The sequence below is a fragment of the Pundamilia nyererei genome, unplaced genomic scaffold, assembly GCF_000239375.1.
Source record: "Pundamilia nyererei isolate P.nyererei 1_Seehausen unplaced genomic scaffold, PunNye1.0 scaffold00028, whole genome shotgun sequence".
Classification (NCBI taxonomy): Eukaryota; Metazoa; Chordata; class Actinopteri; order Cichliformes; family Cichlidae; genus Pundamilia; species Pundamilia nyererei.
The window spans coordinates 2,863,914-2,879,966 of NW_005187429.1; the positions used below are offsets into that span (position 1 = coordinate 2,863,914).

The 16,053-nt window shown below is 42.5% G+C and overlaps 1 protein-coding gene across 2 annotated transcripts in view; it reads right to left on the reverse strand.

Moving 5' to 3' along the window:
* Nucleotides 1-16,053, reverse strand: part of pag1 (phosphoprotein membrane anchor with glycosphingolipid microdomains 1) — a 58,124-nt gene that overhangs the window by 31,178 nt on the left and 10,893 nt on the right. For both annotated transcript variants that reach the window (XM_005728549.2, XM_013909654.1), the window contains exon 2: nt 8,973-9,009. The gene's annotated coding sequence lies outside the window, so the exon portion shown is untranslated. The remainder of the gene's footprint in view (nt 1-8,972; nt 9,010-16,053) is intronic.

Consider the following 16,053-nt stretch of genomic DNA (forward strand, 5'->3'; position numbering starts at 1 on the left):
ACACACACACACACACACACACACACACACACACACACACACACACACACACACAAAGCCACACTCGGGAATTTAGACTCAAAAAATACACCGAAAATGGTCACGCACACAGAGTCATTGGAATAGAGATGAACCAATTAGCAAGTGGCAGACATCAGCGTGACAGAACGAGGTGGAGGCAGAGAGGAGTGAGTGATGAGAAAGAATATATTAGAGTGTGCAGGCAGCCGGCCGAGAGGAAAATGCAAGTGAGGCACCTTCACACTCTGACACTTTCAAGGAAGCTGAGGTGGCCAGTGGCAAATCCACCCTGCCGCAGTGGGTGGATAATGTGGCAAGATGTGATGTGAGCAGAGAGCAGGACACACACAGAGGTGACATTCACTGATATTATTCACAGACGTGTACGGACATAGAAAGGTGAAACGTGGAGGAAAAACCTGTTTTATACCATCAGAACTGCTTAGCGGAGGGTCCCTAGCTTACAAAACTACACCTCCCACACCTTTCTTACTTTGCCTCAGGGCGGTGCTTCACATAGGAATGCAGAGCCTGCAGACTTTAAGTCAAATCAGGCCGTATAAACTGTACCTTAACTCGAAATCACGGCAGTATCTGTTTAGGGAGGCCAACAAATTTTGATGATAATTATTATGGAGAAAAAAGAATATTAAATGTATGTTTTTAGCACAGTGATGCAGACACCTTCTTGCCTCACAGGAAGAAGATCCTGTGAGGCCGGTTTCTCTATGCTTGTGTGGGTTGTCTCCACGTACTCTAGCAGTCCAAAGAGATGCACGGGTCAGGTTAATTGTCTGCTGAGTGTCAGCATGAATGGTTGTCTGTCCTTCCAGGGTCTACCCTGCCTTTAGTCCTATGACAGCTGGGAACATTTCCGTCCACCTGCAACTTGACTTGAATATGAAGATGGATGGATATTTTTATACCAAATGAAGCACTTATTGTTTATCTACTCAGCTGTGATAGTTTTCTGCCACAGGTGCTCAGAATGATCTAAAAAACAAAGCCAAAGGTGGCACTTAACGGACACCATTTTTTCTAAAGGGGCAGTTACACATTACATCTTTTATTTATGTAGTGATGTATCCAGGTTTCTCCTGGTATGTGGAACGGAAAATGACTTGACTAGTTCTTTCTTTTAGAGGACGTGTGGATGTTTTATCACTAAGCTGATGTTGATTTTTAGCACACCTGACATGTTCACCAGGTAATATTCCCTAATTGATGGATGATCGAATGCTACCTGAAGTAAACGTTTGTAAAATTGTGTGTGGGTGATAATATGAAAATTGTTTTGTACCTGATGAAGGTGAGCTAGTCTGAAGCTTTGTGACTCAATAAAATAGTGGTAAGTGGGAGAGTGTGCAGAAATTAAAGTTCTAAGACTTGTGCAAACTCCTCTGCGCGCACAGACGTCAGAATGCACACTCCTCTCGAGTGCCCCTTAAAATCAAGAGCCCTTACAATACAGCGTTTGTAAATGACCTCTCAACGCTCCTGACCGCCAACTCATATTAGACCATTAGCAGTGCCCTGGAGACTTAACACACTGCACAACAGAACCACTCTACATCGCCCTGACCCCACCAGTGCTGCTGATGGAGATTTTATTTCTTGTTGACATCACCCGGGGTGAAACGCGTAATACATACGACACGGTATGGTGCTAAAGCTTTATGACTTCGTGAGTGTCTAGCAGTTATTGTAAGCCAGACTATCAGGACAGACAGGATGCTTAGTGTAGCTCTGAAGCTTTTCCCAAAGGAGGAAGTCAATTAAAGAAAAGCCAACACGATCTCCTTAAAGAGAAGCTGAGTGAACGAAAGCATCTCTTGGATTTCTTTATCTCCTTTAAAAACAAAAGACCCTAAATACCATGAAAATGCAATTCAAAAGAAAGCATGCGATCTGAAGATTAAGAGGGAGATAGAAAAGGCACCCAGTCTGCCGTAAGCTGACGCAGCAAGGAGCACAAAATCATCTCTTGAGGCGGAATTAACAGCGTGAACAAGGCCACAGACGAGATTGCAGATAAGCTGCTTTGGGTACAAAAATGACATTTGCAATCCCCTGACTTCCTACAACAAATTTGTTGTGTAATACTTTCCTAGAAGCCTCCATTAGTAGACCGATCATGGAAGGATGACAAATCAAGAACTTTAATTCCAAATGTCATTTTTAAATAAACCCCTATGCTACAAATAAACACCACATTCCCAGAATTCAGTTAAAGAGTCCATCGGGATATGCGCTCGGTTGTGTGTAAGTAGGGCTTCACTTTCCAAATGTTTTCCAGAGAGACCTCTGAGAATATCACGGACGCAAATGCCTTCCCAGGCGCTCCAGCACAGGATCCGAAGAAACAGAGAGAGGGATTCCCGTGAGGAATGCCTGGAATGTAAACAGGCCACCCACGCAAAACGAAATCACACATCCTTTTCTCTGCATCAGAGGCCGTGCGATGACGGCCTCAGCTGGAAAAAGATGCCCCAGAGAGCAGTGCAGTTTGTCCTTCTGGTTTACCCCTTTCATCCGCACACATCCCTCCAAAAAAGAAAAAAAAATCCCATGAGAGGCTCCAGGAATGCAAATGCATGCTGGGAAATGTGTCGACCTTCATCCTTTCATTGCAGCAAACACCCTCTGTGCAAAGTGTTGCAGAGATATGGTCAAAATGCTAAAACTTAGAAGAAGAGCTCTCGTAACCTCGCCTACACACAAACTATATACACACAAGAGGCAGCTGTAATTAGAGTGTAGTGGTCAGCCGTCAAAATTTGAAGCTTTCTTTATGAACCCTCCCTGGTTTTAACACCTTCTCAGCCATATGACACCGCTGCTGTTATTAGTCCTATGGCCCACATAACCACCTGCTCCAGAAATGACTTTCTGGGTCGCCGGGGGATTACTGTAGGGCTAATGCAGCAGCACACCAGCAGTCCTGGGGGCCACAAATGGGTCAAATACCGCTTGCTTCATTTCAACAGCATCATAAACAATAAAACGTGCAACAGTGACACTCAGAGCTCCTTCCTTTGAGACCTGAAATCCACCAGGGGGCTCTGTGCAATTAATTAGTAGGAGCGAATGTAGGCAAGTGAAAGTAAACAGTGGCTAATTTCCTGTGTTTTAACTGCTCGTGGCCTTGCTCGGTGGCTATTCCTGCTGTTTAGCCGAGTGGCGTCAGCCACCGCCCCGCCCCCCGTGCATGTGGCCGCAACAGTTATTGTTCTGCTGCAAGGCCGCTAACAAACAGCCAGCTGGAGCCCGTGTTGTTGTGGCTAAATGAGCCACAACTGCCTTTAAAAAAAATCCACAACAACCCGGCAAGCGTTTGAAGTCGCCCGCCTGCGAAAGGGTGGATTCCTTATTGTTTAAAACTGGAGATTCCTACTTTAGCAAGGAGGGAAACCATGTTTTCATTTCAGCTTTCATGTCCTTTTTATAGAGTGTTTTGTCTGCTATGAAAGTGCTGACACATTTGTTTTTAAAAAGAAAAAAAAAAACCTCAGGGGTGAGGAACAAGGAACAACATCTGAGGAAATACAAAAGGCGGAGACGATCGCATGAAGGCAGGGAAAGTAAAACCTATTTTTAACTTTAAACAGTTCATCTGGAGTGGAAAAACATGGCAGACTTACAGTGTGTAATGTTTAAGGTTTACTTAAAAGCTCCCTTTTCACTGGTTCCTATTTAGCACTAATTAAAAGGAGACTGGAGAAGTAAGCAACACGATAAAACAACACACATCCTATGGTAATAAAGGCCTTTACTGCATGGTCATCGAGGACCATTAAATTATCCAGCCTGCATTAGTAAAAGCGTCCAGCTGAGAGGCCTTTCATCTCAAGCTCTCTTAAGGTAAAAGAAGTTAGAACAGATGTCTGGAGTTATTCCAAAAGGCCACCAGCTGATCTTCAAAGATGAACTGACTACTGAGCTGCTGAGCACCTCAATCTATAACGCCCCTCGAAGGAAAGTGTAGACTTTAAAGCTGCAAGAAAAACACTGGATGCTTTACACACTTAGAAAAACACAAGTGAACACAGACAAACTCGTGATGACTGAATAACTGGTTGACACATTGAGCTGTTGGTCCACATGATGGTTTGGTAATGAGCTCCGTGGCCTGATTCGGAGATTTAGTGACTGGAGCGTGACACCGTTTCTGAGGGAATGTGGATTTTATTGATTTTGAAGTTTGAAGTCAAAGCAAAGACGAGGAAGTCCTCGAGTGGAAACTGATGTGTGACATATGTTACAACCTGGACTCGAACACGCAAGAAAATGAGATTCATTAAACCAGTGACCCACGAAGAGGCGCCACCGGAGATGCAACTGCACTCACTACTCCATGAGCCACCCGTCTTACTGTTGACTGTCATTAAACTTTCATGGGTTTTTCCCATTTTAATCTTTTTAAAATGATTTCTTATGAGCTATTTGGTGTTATCTTAATGTGGTTATTATATCTTTCTATTTTTAAACTCGTGCTTTCTGTTCTGTATGTTTTTATAATGTTACTCCATCTACATCGACTCCTTTTTAAACGTGCTGTTTGAATAAAAGTGACTACCATTAAATACTGAATATGCTATCTGCAAGTGTTATTCTCAGCTTTAATGGCTAAACATCTGTCAGCGTCTAGCCTTACACAGACTAAATTATTGAACTGAACTGGAAAAATAATAATAGGTAATGACAATAATGCAATTAGTTACAGTCCTTTAAACAACGGAAAAAATCCACAATGGACATTAAGAATGAATGCAAAACAAAAAAAGTGCAGTTTGTACTTCAGAACATTAATGTTTTCAATATACCAATATACTCGTTCTTTATATTTGGAGAGAAATACGAGTGAGGTGGAGTGATTTATTGAAACGTGCAAACATACGGAGTTTGTACAATTTTAACAACTCTCTTTGGCTTCCTGAAGGACTTTTAAAGATCTTTTTTTTGATGTTGGCTAACTTTTGTTTCATTTTCTATCAAAATGATCCCACGCTGCTTCAATAATCTCGAGGTCCGGGCTCTGGGGAGGTCAATCCCACTGTGCATTTTTTTCTACCTAGGTATGCTTTTAATGCACAGGCAGTGTGTTTGGGATCATTGTCATGCTGAAAAATTAAGCTGTTGCCAATCAGACATTGTTCCAGCCCCAAACCATGACAGCCTCCACCGTGTTTTACAGTTTCAGACCTCTTCCGTACACACAGATGGTGATCTTCAGTCCAGTTCTTGTAATTTGGAATACCGGTTTTCCTTCTTTAAGAATTGCTTCTTGACAGCCACCCTTCCACTGAGACTATTTCAGATCAACTAAATGTCCAGATCTCACAGGAATGTCCGATACTGTTGATCTGCCTAGATAGTTTTTTTTTTAAAGCCCGACACTTCTTCTTTTGTCCTCCACTTCTCCAGTTTTTTAAGGACACACTGTGCCGAGAATTCAGAATATCACTCTGAAAGTCACCGTGTTGGTGCAAAGAATTCTCTTTTCTATCTGTCAAACTGTGGATCTTTATCATTTTCATAGATTCAACTAAAGGAATAGGAACATAGTGTGTTTCGTGACAGGCTGCTAATAACAACGTGACTAAAGATACTATTTAAAATTGGTTCTTTGGTAAATTGTCTGTGATGTGTAGACATTACACCAGCTCTTTGAGGCAGGTGCCTTCGCTATTCATAGGTCAGAAGACTTTTGCATAGTATTGTGTGTTATGTGAAAAAATCTTCATCAGTTAAACATAGTATGACACATTTAAGTCTCCTAAGATTTATATATGAAACAAAAACATTCACAATTGGATGGAAGGAAACATTCTCCTCCGCAGGGATCAGCTGAGTGATGTAATCAAGTACTACACCCCGTGTGCAGTCACATATGTGTGAACATGCACGCTGCATAAAAAACAACCAGGGATCAAGAATAGCTTGTTAACATCCCATCTTATGTTCAGAGGTCGAAAAAAACAACACTCTCCCCGGGTCTTATTATCGCCTGGCACGCTGCCTTGCACCAAAGCAGCGTTTCCCAATAACAGGCTATAAAAATGACAATGCGCATCGACGGCCTCAGAGACACTCGGGGAGACGCTCCAGAGGATATAAAGCAACTTTGAAGTGTGACGCTGTGGCGCATGAGAGATGACACATCCACAAGCGCGTACATGCTCCCGCAGACGCAATACATATCGATAATCCCAGACGACTGGCTGGCTTTGTACGTCAGCGGCGTGTGTCTGGGGCGTGTGTGTTTACGTCTAAGTGCGGGGTTGGCCGCATGACAAATCTGCAAAGAGCAGAACGTATGAACGTCGTGAGAGTTACAGGTCACTAGAAGAGCATTAGCATAATCCTATGATAAGTCACGAGTAACTACATAGTAATTATGTAATTATTAGACGGTTTAAACCTATGTTTAGCCACAATATGACGTGCATTCAATTATCTGTCATGTGCAAACACAGGCAGCTTGGTCAGTATCTGTGAGGCTTACCTAAGTAAACAACTCTCTATGCAGGGTTTATCTCCAGGACAAAACATTAAATGCTGCTAACATTTGGTGTAATCAAAAGAAGGCTTTCATGAAGCAACACTCATGTTGTGTAGTAAAGGCTTTTGTGTTGTTTGTGTCTGTCACCAGGTAGACTGTGACTAAAGAGGCACCAGCTGCTTTGAATGCTGCAGGAACGAGTCACTGACTGCAACTGAGCAATGAAGTTTCGCTGGCTCTCTAAATCACAGATACACACACAATATAGAAGCAAAGTTATGTGTGTACGCGTGGGGTGTGTGTGTGTGTGTGTGTGTTGGTCATCCTGCTCATTCGTTGTAATTCTCCCATAATCCTTTACTCTGCAAAATGACACAGCTGCCAGACATATCCTCTTTGCTGGCGCCTCAAACCTCCACTTCTTTCCTCTCTCTCCCACTCTCTTTATATGACACACACACACACACACACACACACACACACACACACACTGTGACACACACGTATTTTACAACCATCAACCATGCACAGAGATTATCTTGACGATTACATGATCAGCATCATGTTAACTCGTGCGCTTTACAGTAAAAGCATGACACAACTATTTCTGTGATTCTGTGATGCGCACAAAGACGTGCCTCCGTCACCATGACAACACTATTCCTGGAAACAAACAGGATCTCCATTCCCGATGCATTTATGATTCCTCGTCTGCTAATTGTTAAAAGAAAAGGCACCAGTTGGGGAAGGATGATAAAACAGCGCGCTGGCTTCCTGTTTGTGAGGACAGAACACACCCTGTTTACACAGCGAGCGCACAAAACTGCTTCCTAATCCCCCACATGGCTCGGTGCTGGACTCGGTTGGTGGAGTGGGTTTTTGAGAAGCACCTGCTGGGGACTTATCAGCTCAGTTTAGAGGAGTTTAAAAAAAAATCTCACCTGATTTTGAAATCGGGTTGCATCACGCTCAAAAGGAGACAGTTCTACAAGATGTCGAAATAATGGTGCAACACACACGTACTTTAAGAAATCTTTAAGATGATCCTAGCAGAGGGAGAAAAGCAGCATCTTATGTGCGGATGAAAAAGAAAACTGCGGTGCAACAGCTTGCAGCTTAGCAATGAGCAAAAAAGCAGAAGGTTGAAGCTAAATGAAAGGTGCTAGAGAAATGCGGTCAGCCTATTCTAACCTAGTCTATTTAGAAGGGAGAATTTAGCTTCTGTATTACATATATATCTCTAGCAGCATTGCTAAGTAGCAGTAGTTAACGATATGAGCCTCAGGGGCTAGAATGGCAACGGCTGTACTTCCATCTCAGCTGACTAACGCACCGGTAGGCCCTGTGGTAGTTTCAGATCTCATTCTCGTTGTAGGCTCTCCATCTCGATCTCAGTGGCTGCTTTGAAAGTGATGATGTTATAATAATCACAATCGACTGAATTTTAATTTCTTGTGACACCCTGATAAATATAGGAGCAGTTTGAGATGTTTTAGACTTGCGCAGAAATGGATAGTCAGAGCCAAAAAAAAACAAAACAAAAAAAGAAATCCAAAGAAAATGTAACTACCAAAGGTCCTGGACCCGATTTATCCCACTGAAAGTGCTGGTGGCTAAAGTGACCCTAAAATCCTAAGAGCCCAGCACAAGAAAGCTTCTTAGTTTGTATGACGTGGTCAGAAAAGCGATCCTTTCGCTGCTTTTCACCTGGCAAAATTAATTTACAGCCTCTCTGATATAAGACAAAAGGGAACATATCAAACAAAAAGAGCAGACCAGAGATGTGGAGCACCCCACATGCCGCGCTGGCACTTTGGTGATGCCAGTCTGTCCGTCTATTCCCTAGCAACCCTGTAACCCGGGGCGACAGGGCCTCAGCAACAAACAGACAGACCAGAACTCCGCTTGCTTGTTGCCAAGAGGCTGATAATGCAGAACTTTTCAGATCTGCATACAACCACACACAATAGGAACACAAAGACAGGAACCTCCAGCATATACATACAATATTACCATCATACTTCATCTATTCGCACTTGCATGCAATCACACACAGTGTAAAGCAGGAATAGAGACATTATACATAAGTGATATCCTGCTTAGCAGCATAGCATGTTTTTCCTGGCTTAATACATCCACAATATTAATGATGATGGCATTTGTTAAGTTGAATTGATAGAGACAGAGACATGCTCATGTCACGCATTCTGGTTTGAATTATTAAAGCTGTCAAACCTTGCACATCCACACATAAAAAAACATTTTTGGGGAAAACTTTTTGCAGGAAAGAGTCTAATGTCTCCATCTCTGAGCATTCACACAGATTCTTTGCCTGCACCGTGTGGGAAGGGTGGAGGTAGGGAGGTAGAGGGGTTAGCGAGAAGTCTGCTAATTGGCAGGGCTTACCATTCTTCGAATGACTGAGTAACTGAAACAGTTAATATCCTACCTCAAGAGAGAAATGGATGAGCCTCGTCATTCATCACCTGTAAAACAAAAACAAGAGAAGACCGTGTTTGAGAGTCAACGCACACGTCTGCCGGTAACATAATAAGGAAAAATAACCCCAGAATATGCAGAGAGCTCAGGAAAAGAGCAAGCACACTGTGTGATTCACGCAGGGATTCAACATCCACTCGAATGGCCTCCTCGCAAATTCTTGTTGATCGAATCTGAGCATGCTCGGTTGACAACGTCAAGTTAGGGAAGCACGAGGGGGATAACCCTGCTATAGAGGATAATGTGTTATATGCTCGCTTCCAGCCCTTAGTGGATGCAACATAACAGGAGCAGGGGGGAGAAAGTGCTGAAAAAGCTCCCGTGTGAGGCAGCAGCGCAGACATCAGAGCAAATGGGATGTGAAGTTTCTGGAACAGCGTCTGTATTGTTGGGGGAACGCAGCAGGGGGGTTAAGCTCATGCAGCTTCTGTTTACTGACAGAATATAGGAAAGCACAGCGCTCACCTGCACCTATTAACTGATATCGCGTCGCAAGCACCCGTATCCAGCACAACTACAGAGCTTACAGATATTCTGCCATTAAGTCTGAAAGAACTGTGTGTGTAACAAGTATTGCAGAGTCATTAATAGTGTTCCTTTCACTGTTACAGCCTGTTTAATGAGAGGCCACAACCACGCTGTCTGAGTGATTAGTTACTGTGGCGGCTGACGGCCAGCACTTGTCTTTGTATGCTCAAAATATTTGGAGGGAAAAGGAGGTCTAACTGCGCGCCACGCACCTTCAATCATTCCAATACCAGCTTCTAGTCTACTTCCAGCCCCCTTTATATCGTCTAAAATGCTATAAAAACAAAACATTTACAGGAATTCAAAATCAAAGAGTAACCTACACCCACAGGCACAGAGCCAGAAATATGTGTTCAGAAGCCAAACCCTACTAGCGTTGTTATTTTATGAGGTATTGTGTAGATGACAAGAGTCTAAAAATAACCTTCATAACGTGGCTGAAAAGAGGCTAATGTCCCTGCTTCATTTGTTGCTCTGAGTCAGGCTTTTAAATTCCCAGTTAATGACCTGTTTTTGAGCTCTTGAGTTTCTCTTTCTCTCTCTGTCTCATATAGCGTGTACATGTACATACCCATACATATACATACATATATATATAGCATATTTATAATGATGTGTATAGGATCAATGATGGAAAGTGACTAATTATAGTGTGAATCGTCCCGTCCTGCGTCTCTCCTGCTGAAGGAGCCACCGCAGCTTGCTCTTTATCGAAACCGACATAGCTGCTTTAAAAAACAAAACAGGCCATGTCACATTCTTTCTTACTGGTAGTGACAGGTTAGGAGGAAACAAATCTCTGAACATTTATTTAAATCTGACAAACAATGCAGAAGCTGAACACAATGGCATGAAGGGAATGAAGGGAGGATGTAAATAAAACAGCTGTAGGGGCAGATTAGTAAGCAGATTATATTAGTGACCTTTGCGGTCAAACGGCAACACGATACTCTCTGTAACTTTTAGAGATGATGACATGGAGAGAGGTGAATTAAAGTATTAATGCCTAGAGATCACCGGTTTCTTGGTAAAATTTATATTCCCCAACCAGTTGGTGAGTGGTTGCTGGAGGTTGATGGCAGCTGCTGTGAAATTTATTGCTTAAGTCCAAATCACACAGGTCTAGAGAGAAGTCATTGACTCCCTGGCAACACCTGGTTGCTAGGGGAAAATGAATCTTCCCCAACCAGTTTGCAAGTGATTAATGAAGGTTACTGTCAGTTACGGTAAAGAGGTATGTGGTGCTGCACTGATAACCTCCCTGTGATTGCATTGGTTGCAAGAAGACTGCTGCAGTCACTTATTGCTAAAATGGAAGATGCAAACACTGAAAACTAGTTTTGAATGCAAATTGGAAACATTAAACGTTCATCTTCAAAGTAAAAGCTGTGCCTTTTGTAACATTGTTGTAGTTGCTGAGTTTTTGCTGACAAGCCTCCATCTTACACACAAATTAAAGGGAATTGCAGCACTGTGGAGGTGGTAAATCATAAGGAGGTTTTTTGGGTGCAGTGCCTTCTTTGTGATCAGTATCACCCAGCGTTAGCCTGCAACCTCCAGCAACCACTCTCCAACTGGTTGGGGAATACAAATTTTCCTTAGCAACCACAGGTTCCCAAGAGGTTGCCAACGGTTCTCTAAGCCTGTGTGACTGAAACCTAAAGTAAAATCCTGAATAAATAAGCAGAGAAACACAACAAATGCAGAAGCATCCACATCCATAAATTGTAATATCTTACATAAAAAATAAAATGCTGTTACTCATTTCACTAATTTGTGCTTTCCTTGTGTCCCCTGCCCTTAGTATGCTCTGTTAAAGGATGTCTAAATTGCTAAAATGCATCTGGAGCACAGAATACAGCAAGCCTGTATTACTACACAGAGTTTTTACGTTCAGCTCATAAAAGAGGCGTGGCACACAGCTGGGACATCCGAACTGATTGGAGGACTGCTCTTTGAACAACTATTAGCGTTTTTAAGGTAGTCAAACTTTCTGCTCTTCACGACACGTGTGTGTCACACTAATTAAATGGTAAATGGTTTGTATTTGTATAGTGCTTTTACTAGTCCCTAAGGACCCCAAAGCACTTTACACAACCAGTCATCCACCCATTCACACACTGGTGATGGCAAGCTACGTTGTAGCCACAGCCACCCTGGGGCGCACTGACATCATCATCTGCCTTGACTCTTCTATCCACAGGTTTCTGCCGGACACTGGCGCCACCAGGCCCTCTGAGGCAACGGGTGAAGTGTCTTGCCCAAGGACACAACGACCGAGACTGTCCAAGCTGGGGCTCGAACCGGCAACCTTCCGATTACAAGGCGAACTCCCAACTCTTGAGCCACGATCGCCCCATAATTAAGTGTGACCCTGAGTACAAAACATAAAAAATGTCTTAAACACTTTTACACCTGAGGTCATAAATCGATGTCGCTGTGTCAAACTACACAACTACAAAACAAGTCTGTCTCATCATCTGTCTCGACTCTTCTATCCACAGGTTTCTGTCTTACTCTAGTGTCTCTCGTGAGTCAAGGAAAGGAATTGAGAAAGTGCAATTTGAGAAATGAGAAAAGGTTCAGATGGCAGGAGAAAAAGGTCAAAGTAAGTTCAATGCGGGGGCACAAATGGAGAGTTTCAGTCACCAGAGCTTTCCAGATGGCTTCAACGGGAGTAAAGATTGGTCTCAGAAAGACATCGTGGTCAACGGCACACAGTAAATGACCGTGATTCTTGTGCACTATTACAGGTCGGCATCAGATGTGATCACACTGTCAGCAGTAACAACAACAACTTCAACAACTAGACAAAGAGGGTCATTTTTATTGCACATTACAAAGACGACTGCACATTTGAGAGCTCAGTAGGGGAAACACCATAAATACTGATATGGAAAAAAAGGTGATATGATCAGATAAGTTGTACTTTATGGTATTCACAACAAATGGGTGAATGGAAGTGTGGTGTACACCCAAAGATTAGGACAGGCCTGAATGCTTGACCTTTACATCTGGTGGCTTTGATACCCTGTAGGCGCATTTAGCTGATTTGTTTCATATCACTGCAAACTATGCTCACCTTTAAACTCGGTTAAACCTTTCTATCCTTGCTGGACTGGTTTCTTCCAGCATAACAATCATGCACAGTCATCTTCGCCAGATATCAACCGAACTGAACCTGAGGGAGGTTTTGAATCCAAGGTGTTAGACAGCACTTTAGCACCTTACGAGGAAATGTTCTTTGAAATAATGGTATTTTATCCCTCCAGAGACTTGCAGAACCAACGAAAAGACACAAGCAGACTACACAAAAGTAAGGTAAAGTTGATGACTAAAAGGATAGGATAGTATAAACCAAAGGATGTAACGTTGTACAAAAAGGAATATCGATCACATAAAGAGACCTGTCTCTGACCCAGAGTCGGCACGCCCCCTTTTTCAGCAAAAAAGGAATTTTCCCAAGTGAAGAGAAGTGACAGGTTTCGTATCTGTACCAGCGCCATGCTAGTCTGGTGTGGGGAAGAGAGACAAATTACCCATCGACCGGTTGAACTCTGCATAGTGACCAAATAATAATGAGATGGTAGATACAAGCAGTAAAAATGAGCTTCTTCTGCAGGGTAGCTGGACTCACCCTTAACAACAGATTGAGAAGTTTTATCAAGCCAAAGCGAGTAGACCAGCAGCTCATTCACACTAAAAGGAGCCAGTTGATGTGGTTCAGGCATCTACATAAGACTAGAAGGCCTCAAAGCAGACCCAGGAAACACTGGAGACACTAAAACTCTCAGGAACGCTGTGGTATTCCTGGATTTCTCTGCCTAGACTGCGGCCCTGACAACCTGGATGGACGGACATGGATGGATGGATGGATGGATGGATGGATGGATGGATGGATGGATGGATGGATGGATGGATGGATTGAACTCCTATTATATTCCAGTCTGATCAAAAGTTGAGGTTCAACCGGGTCATGTACAGTTCTGGTACTTGCTTTGTTCTGTCTACCAGTTTTTCACCACCAGCTCCTCTGTACACTGACTAAATCTCTACAAGCTATAAAAGGTTGGAGCCTCACTTCAGGATTAGGAAAATTTTCCAGAAGGACCACGTCAGACTGAAAACATTTTCATCAGTGTGCTAGAAATTTCTAAGAATTGTTATGTCTAGCAAATCTGTCTCGTTTGGCCCATCTGAGAGTTGCCACTGGCTCTTATCCCCAGCTATAGTCTTTCATTCCTAAATTCCTCTGGATCAGCGAACACTCTTGAATTCATTTCTGAATGAGTCATACGCAAAGCTCCACCTAAATTGCACCCTCTAATAAATTTCCACTGTTATCCCAAAGGGAGTCTTCATGTTTGAATTCCCCCCTTTGTTTAAGAGTGGTTGTAGGTTTCGTTTTTTCTTACAGGAACGGTGTCCCCTGGAGAATTGTTGTTCTGTTTTAGAAATTACTTCTCATTCCACAGCTTCATCCCGTACTCTGTCAAGTTGAAAGAAGACTGTGGAAAGCACTTTCCTTTACGTCTCTACCCAGGTTTCATCTTTTTCGCCTCTTTGCCGTCCTCTCCGCGCCCATTTTCCTCTTTCCTCTTCAGTACTTGCAACTCTTTTCATCTTCACCCCTCCTGTCTAATCCTCCCTTTTCTTAAACTTTCCTATCCTCCCATCATTTCCTCTCTTTTTTTTCTCCTCTCCTCAGTCCCTCAGTATCTGTATAGCTAAGGGGCCTGGCTCAAGTTCAAAACCTTTTTCATGTTGCTCTTTAGCGCAGCTCAGCAGAGCACCCTGCTGTGGTGGGTCTCCTTGCCTTTTTCCAAGCTCACATCCCACATCTATTCCTCTCTTTGCCTCTCACTGGCACTCAGATCACTTCCTTTACCAGGAGCTAGAAGGTACACTGCTTTCATCTTCCCCTCCTTCTTTTTCCTGCTCTTGTCAAAACTTCTACTTCCACTGTCTGAAGAAAAAGCGCTGCTTCTGCAACGCAACCCAAGCGTTTAAGCTTTGCTGGGATTTTTTTTAAGTGCTACTCCCTAGGCCAAGCATGCTGTCTTTGCAATGTCACTGATCTATAAAAGAAAAAAAAAATTGCTCAAGTAAATGATCAGCAAACTGTCAACTGTCAAGTTGTTGCACATGACCACTGATTTTGGTTTTATACTCAGCTTCATGTCTTGTGATTGAAATACACAGTTTGCTTAAAAGTTTTCAAGATAACAACGATTTGGGTCGAGGTTACCTTAGAACTATTAACAACTGAAGGACTTATTATTCAAATTATTGAAAACATTTCCAGTGCAAACAGCTGATTCGCACAACCAAAATAACACTTCAACATCGAACAGGTTTCCTATTCTTCTATAAAATCCTAACGATGTTTAACCCAATCACACAAAATCTTCCAATAAAAAGACAAAAGTTAATTTTGATAAAGCATTGTGATGATGGTCGATGATATCAGTGATAGATGACAGCCAAAGTGATGGGCGAAAGCTCTCCCATGGAGGCTATTTTTAGCTCTTTTTCTTATTAATGCATTCAAATAATATCATTACTATGAGGTTCATGATGAATTGAATCTGCGTCGCTATAGTTTCATGTTGCACCGCGCCATGCAACTGATGCTTGCAACACAGACATGTCCAGGCATGCACGGGCAGATACCTTCTGCGAGCTTTTAGGTGTAGCGTGTGGCGCATCATCATCATCATCATTATCAAAAATCACAGCTTCTCAGAATGTTGTGCAGATCATGTCTTTACACACCACTTTGCATTTAAACATTCTTTTTTATTGATCTCTGGTTCTCTTCCACAGTGTTTTGTCCTGTTTCTACCAGAGGTTTCTTCCTGTTAAAAGCAAGTTTTTCCTTCCCACTGTCGCTAAGTCCTTGCTCATAGGGGATCGTCAGATTGTTGGGGTTATCTTTGTATTATTGTAATGTCGTTACCGTGCATTATAAAGCACATTGAGGTGATTTAGCGGTACACAAATAAAACTTGAATTACAGTAAATTACTAATCAGAAAGTTGTTGGTTCAAACCCTGGCTGCACCAGTCTGCATGAAAGATACTAAATCCAATACACTTATTAGAAAATGAATGGGTGTTAATATTAGATAGAAAGCGCCTAAGAGTAGAAGTAAAGTGCTTGCATGTGAATAAGTGAATGAAGTGTATTGTATAAATTGCTTAGACTGCTCAAGTTGAGTAGAAAAGCGCTTTATAAGAACCACAGCGCTGACTTATGAAAATAAACCAGGATTAAGTGATGGTAATAGAATCAGTAGCAGGAAAGAACTCACAGACTTGTGATGGCACTCACATCTGAGACATTTTGTAATAATAAAAAAACAAACATATCAAAAGTTACTTTTTCTTAACAAGTACCATAGAATTAAACTACCAACCGAGTGGACCTGCTGAATCCTGTAACTTCTCCTCAGAGAATCTAAGACAAACATCAGGGACCAACTGTCCAGGAACTGAAAGGCC